Here is a 6,612-nt window from a genome sequence, read left to right as displayed (position 1 = left end):
TTCCATATTGCTTGGCTGGAGTAGAGCAGTCATGCAGAAAACCTTTTCTGTCTTGTCATTCTTGATCCTTACATTAGAGAGAGCAGACTTTTCTTTCTGTTTCAGCTGGGTTTCATTGCTGCTGCTGCTGTTGTTGTCACTGTTGTTTTGTCTCCACCTTTCGGCATTTCTCTCAGTAGCCGGCTTCTTCAGCTCCAAGCCTGGGATACATGATGCAGAAAGAAAACCCAGGGAACTCACCACCGTGTCCTTTCTCAGGTTCTGAGATCCGTAGTTGATCCACCTTCTCCTCCCCACATTGCAGAGCCTTATGTTTATTTTATATATGGCAACCAGGGTTTTAAGTGGTACTTGGTGGGAAGAATAGGAAACGTTCATCCACTCTGTCTTCCCAGAAGCAGAGTTGTCCATATGAACTTAAATATAAATTTTGACTTTTAGCTCATATTCAAGTTTAAAATTCAATCTAAATTCAAAACGTGAGTCTGAGTGAACTCTGGGAGTTGGTGATGGACAGGGAGGCCTGGCGTGCTGTGATTCATGGGATTGCAAAGAGTCGGACACGAATGAGTGACTGATCTGATCTGATCAATTTAAATTAATTAATTTTAGTTCAGCTTAAAATAACAGTTTTTAAAATTAAAATTAAATATAGTTTTTGAATTTAACATACCCATCTTTGATTAAAAATTATAAATGCAAGAAACCAGCAGTTCTATCTAATAATCTATTTGAAAATATGCACACACACACACACACACAAAATCCATGTGGCTTGAAAAGATAGAAAATAACATTCAGAATATTCCCAGATAAATCAGGAATAATTAAAATGGTTTCATCATAGGTAAAATCCAAATTTTGGGTTAGAACGATCCTTTCATGGGGAAAGTTTTCAGTCCCTAATTTTGGGTATTTTTCCAAATGTCTAAGGTATATCTACTTTGTTGAGTTAATACTCAGAAACATATTATTCATCTTTAAAATAAAAATGATTTTTTCTGTGCATGTGTGCTAAGTCACAGGGACGGGGGAGCCTGGTGGGCTGCCGTCTATGAGGTCGCACAGAGTCAGACACGACTGAAGCGACTTAGCAGCAGCAGCAGCAGTGCTAAGTCACTTCAGTCGCGTCTGACTCTTTGTGACCCTATAGACTTGTGGCTCACCAGGCTCCTTTGTCCATCGGATTCTCCAGGCAAGAATACTGCAGTGGGTTGCCACGCCTTCCACAGGGGATCTTCTCCACCTGGGGATCGAACCCATGTCTCTTATGTGTCCTGCATTGGCAGGCAGGTTCTTTACCACTAATACCATCTGGGAAGCCCAGCTATTCCCGTAAAGGTTGCTAACGTGACAATCAAGAAATCCAGTAAATGTGGCAAATTGGTCACTCGGTAAACTCACTAATTTTAGTGAAAGTGAAAGTCTCTAGGTCTTGTCGAACTCTGCAACCCCATGGACTATACAGTCCATGGAATTCTCTAGGCCCGAATACTGGAGTGGGTAGCCTTTCCCTTCTCCAGGGAATCTTCCCAACCCAGGGATCGAACCCAGGTCTCCTGCATTGCAGGCAGATTCTTCACCAGCTGAGCCACAAGGGAAGCTCAGCTTTGAATGCTGACAGCCTGCAATCATGGTGAAAACCGGCAGCCTGGCAGCCACCAGAGGGAGCAGAAATGGGACAGGCCTCCTGCAGAGCCTTGTTCCCAGATAAGGTTCCCAGGTCATTATTTGTCCTGTCTGGTAGTTCCCTAGAAGACCCACTTGGGTGGCTTTCTCCGACAGACCTTACCCAGTTTGAAATCCTTTTCCCTGATGGCATTTGGCAAGAACACCTAGAGGCACAAACTGAATGCAACAATACATTAAAGGGATCATACTTAGTAATACTTAGAAAATACTTAGTAGTCTACAGAAAACAAAATCATCTCTCAGATCTGATATGCATTTAACCTGGTTACAGGATAGAAACTCAACGGGAAAAAGTCCTCTCTATTTCAGCATACCAGGAACAAATGATTGGAGATGGAAGAAACTTAAATATCACTTACAATAGCACTAAAATAAATGAAATACCTATTAAGAAGCTTAATGTAGTATTGCAAGACTCATATACAGGTATCTATTAAATATTGCTAAGAAAAATTAAAGAAGATGCAAATTAAATGGAGATACACTGTGTTTTCGGAGAAGGCGATGGCACCGCACTCCAGTACTCTTGCCTGGAAAATCCCATGGACGGAGGAGCCTGGTAGGCTGCAGTCCATGGGGTCGCTAAGAGTCGGACTCGACTGAGCGACTTCACTTTCACTTTTCACTTTCATGCACTGGAGAAGGAAATGGCAACCCACTCCAGTGTTCTTGCCTGGAGAATCCCAGGGACGGGGGAGTCTGGTGGGCTGCCGTCTCTGGGGTTGCACAGAGTTGGACACGACTGAAGTGACTTAGCAGCAGCAGCAGCAGCAGCATACTATGTTTGTGGATCAGAAGACTCCAGACGGTTTAAGATGTCAGGTCTCTAGTAATTCATCTATTGATTTGTCATAATCATAATTAGAATGAAAAGTTATTTCTAAAACATATGGAAATGCAAAGGACGTAGAATAGCTAAAGCCATTTGGAAAAGAACAAAGATGGAGGACTTACGGTACCAAATTCCCTGACTTAATGTGAACCTATAGTAGTCGTGACAGTGTGGTATTACCATAAAACTAGATGTATGGATCAGTGGATAAAATAGAAAGCCCAGAAACAGATGTACACAAAAATATGGTCAGTTGATTTGTGACAAAAGGTGCTAAGATAATTAAATTAACTGATAATTAACTAATAGAGCTGGAGAAAGGGAATCTCCGTATGGAAACCACCAATAAACGTCAATACCTCTCACTGCATGCAAAAGCCCTCAAAATAAATAATAGAGCTAAGTGTAAGTTGTGAACCTACAAGAAAATAATGGGAGAAAACCTTTGTGCCATGAGGTTAGGCAAAGATATCTTAGGTAGAACTTTCATTCAAAAACTGAATAATAAAGGATAAATAATCAATGGACCATCATGAAAGTTGCTGCTGCTGCGTCACTTCAGTCGTGTCCGACTCTGTGTGACCCCATAGACGGCATCCCACCAGGCTCCCCCATCCCTGGGACTCTTCAGGCAAGAACACTGGAGTGGGTTGCCATTTCCTTCTCCAATGCGTCTAAGAGAAAAGTGAAAGTGAAGTCGTTCAGTCATGTCCGACCCTCAGCGACCCCATGGACTGCAGCCTTCCAGGCTCCTCCATCCATGGGATTTTCCAGGCAGGAGTACTGGAGTAGGGTGCCATTGCCTTCTCCATCATGAAAGTTAACAATACTCAAAATCTTTTGCTTCTCAAAATCCAGGGCTCTGTACCTCTGTGTGGCACCACTTTTTACCCCTATACTTAAGTGGCATGACTGACTTTCTTCTGAAACCCTAGAAGAGAAACCTGAGTCTACTTATTTTCAGTTGCAAAATCTGCACTTTATTGTCTCAGGCGACTGCTTGCATAGCTCTCCCCATTCTCTATTTCCTGGCCAACTTCTTTCTTCACTCATTTCAGGCATGCCTTCTCTGGGAAATCTCTAAGACTCCATTCCAACTCTCAAGGCTGGTGGCTGCCCCTCCTCCATCTTCTCATAGCCATCTCCCTGTATTGTTATCATCCTGGGTTTCTTGCTTTTTTGTTTCTTTTTTTTTTTTTTTTGACTTCTGTCCCACTGAATGACTTGAAGCAGTAACAGAACCTCATCCATTTTATAACCTCAGACCATGACCTGCGGTAGGCTCCTGAAGACAATCAATCAGTCCTGTATCCTCACATGTATATAAAAGATGTCTTCCTAAGCAACACCATTATTTCAAAAACCAGATAAAGACTCTTAGGCCACCTACGTCCTCTTTTCCTTCCAGTTACTGTTTGCAGGGGGCTCCCTTGAAGTCAGTGGAGCACAGCCTCATAGTTCTAGGTGATAAACAGGGGCCACAACTAGGCAGCTTCTCTTAAAATCCAAGTATCAACGATGGAATCTCATATAACATAGGACTAGGTAACAAGGAGCACTCACCTCAGTTGTTCTGCTTTCAGCTTAGTCCAGGCCAGGCCCTTCCCCTTCCCCTCTGTCCCTCACATTTTCCAAGACCTCCCTCCACCCACCAGGCCCCAAATCGCCTGTCCACTACCCACTAGATGCTGACTGTCTCACAGACATGGCATCTCACATAACCCGCACCCCAGCCCCTGCCACCCGAGAGGAAAAACTCCGGTCTTGATTGGGACTGTGGATGCCATCACCAAGTTTACCCTCCTTTCTTTGATAACCCATTTGGACCCATATACCTCCCTGGGGCTTTTAGGTACACAATCCTATGACTCTAAATGTGGGGAGGGTCCACATACACACCCCTGTCTATCACATCCCCACCAAATGACAACTCACCATCTGCTTTCTTTCTTCAGCACTCAGAAACCTGGCTTGAGCCTGCTGGGAGGTTCAGTGGAAAGAAGAAAAAGAGAGACAGAGAGAAGGGAAGGGTGGGAGTAAGACACACAACAACAGCAGGGACGTCACATACCAGAAATGTATCCACTGCTTGAGCACATTGCACCGGGTTGCAGGAGGGAGGAAAGACAGGGCGGGGCCAGAGGGGCTGGAAGGATGTGGAGGAGCCAGCTCCTCAGCCTCTTTGCACACAGCAGAGTCAAGAGCTTAGCTGGTCTCTTCAAAGAAGTCCTGTTGGTCACTACACACACATCACACCTTCCTAGAAGCAGGCCCTTCCTTCCACCTCCTGACCTGGCAAGTCTGCTTTCCCCCTGGTGTCATGGAATGTCAGCCCCTGGGGCTGGGATGTGGTCTGTAGAGGTCACTGTTGTATCCCCAGCATCTGGAACAGTGTTGCAGTGCACATACTACTTGTTGAATGAGGTAATGAATATCAGGGAAGGCACGGAGATTAGGATGAGGCCGCTCTCTCTCGCCCTCTCTGTCTCTCTGTCTCTTTTCCTGCAGAACACGAAGATCCAGCTTAAAGACACTGAGGAATTTGTGGTTTCATCTGACACTATGTAGAACCCATCCAGTGGCACAAGCTTGCTCAGGGAGCCTTCTGGTCCCCAAGGGTGTCGGAGGAGCCAGTTCTAGAGAGCCCTGGCCTGTTTCACCCAGTCCTTCAGGTGAGAGGCTCAGAGTCAGCCTCTGCCTCTCTCGCTGCTCACAGCCAAGCCAACATGCTTCCCCTTCCTGCTTGACCTAGAGAGCCCCAGGCCAAGCCTGCCTTCCCCCAGGGTTCCCAAAGGTTCAACTGTCACTCTGCTTTCCTTTCTAGGGGAGGATATCAGACACTGGGAAGCTGAGACCTCAGGACCCACAGACACAGACTCATGAACAGTGACCAAGCTCCCTCTGCTGCCACCCATCCCTACTTTCCCCAGTTTCTCGGTCACTGGGCCTGAAATAAATACTGGCACATTGGACTGTTTTCACTTCACCTTTACAACTATGAAGCTTTCAACACTGACTCCAGCCTCAGGTGGATTGGGGAATGTCAGTGGTGGAGGTGGGGTGGTGAAGGGTGGGAGATAGCATCTCACTTTGCCCTTTAAGGCTGTACTAGCTCCTTCTTGGGGCAGTGCCACTGGCTCCTCGGTCATGGTTGCAATAGACTTCAGCCAATAAAGAGTGAATTTTCCACAGCAGAGAGCTCTGACCCTCATGGGGAAGGACTAAGCCAGGAATAAGAAAGGAATAACATCTCTCTTCTCTTGACACCACAGGGAGTCTTCATGTCTGAGAACAACTGCGCAGTGGTTATATGGAAGGGGATGGGGGAGGTACCCTTAAAAAAAAATCTCTAGATCCAAAGAAAAACTCTTAGCCCCACATACATAGAGTCAACTCCCAAGCACACCCACTCCACCACAAGACAGCCCTTCCAACAGGCAACTTCCTCCCTAACTGCAGATTATTCATTTTCATATGATGAGGGTTGTTTTTTTTTTTTTGCCTTCGTAAGGTGACCTTGATATGTATTGCAACATAATATCAGTAGGGCAAGTCTGTCCCAGGGGTTGGAACCTATTTGTTCCTTTTAACCCAACAACACATGAAGGCCCTGTTAGGTGTTGCAACACCAAAGATTACCAGGCAGCAGATAAACATATAGGAAGAGCTCTTCAATATCAAAGAGGATAACTGGCACACGCCAAACATTCTTTTCTCTTAACTCACGTAGTCCACTATTCAAGGCCAGAGTGGGAAAAAAGTGCTTGAACAGCACCTGCTACGTGAAGGAATTGTCCTTTAGTTGTTTAGAGTCCCAATGCCTTTGAGAATTAACGAATCCCAGGTGGTATAAGGCTCTGGTCAGTTCAGTACAGTTCAGTCACTCAGTCGTGTCCGACTCTTTGTGACCCCATGAATAGCAGCACGCCAGGCCTCCCTGTCCATCACCAACTCCCAGAGTTCACTCAGACTCACGTCCATCGAGTCAGTGATGCCATCCAGCCATCTCATCCTCTGTCGTCCCCTTCTCCTCCTGCCCCCAATCCCTCCCAGGATCAGAGTCTTTTCCAATGAGTCAACTCTTCGCA

At 45.7% G+C, this 6,612-nt stretch overlaps 1 protein-coding gene across 1 annotated transcript in view; it reads right to left on the bottom strand.

Moving 5' to 3' along the window:
- LOC104991174 (doublesex- and mab-3-related transcription factor C2-like) overlaps window positions 1-4,544 on the bottom strand; it is a 20,165-nt gene extending 15,621 nt beyond the window's left edge. The window contains exon 1 of the mRNA XM_010843570.1: window positions 4,460-4,544. The gene's annotated coding sequence lies outside the window, so the exon portion shown is untranslated. The remainder of the gene's footprint in view (window positions 1-4,459) is intronic.
- Window positions 4,545-6,612: the final 2,068 nt, after the last annotated feature.

This window comes from Bison bison, unplaced genomic scaffold (genome assembly GCF_000754665.1).
Source record: "Bison bison bison isolate TAMUID 2011002044 unplaced genomic scaffold, Bison_UMD1.0 scf7180017847631, whole genome shotgun sequence".
Lineage (NCBI taxonomy): Eukaryota > Metazoa > Chordata > Mammalia > Artiodactyla > Bovidae > Bison > Bison bison.
This window is presented reverse-complemented; position numbering and strand designations above follow the sequence as displayed.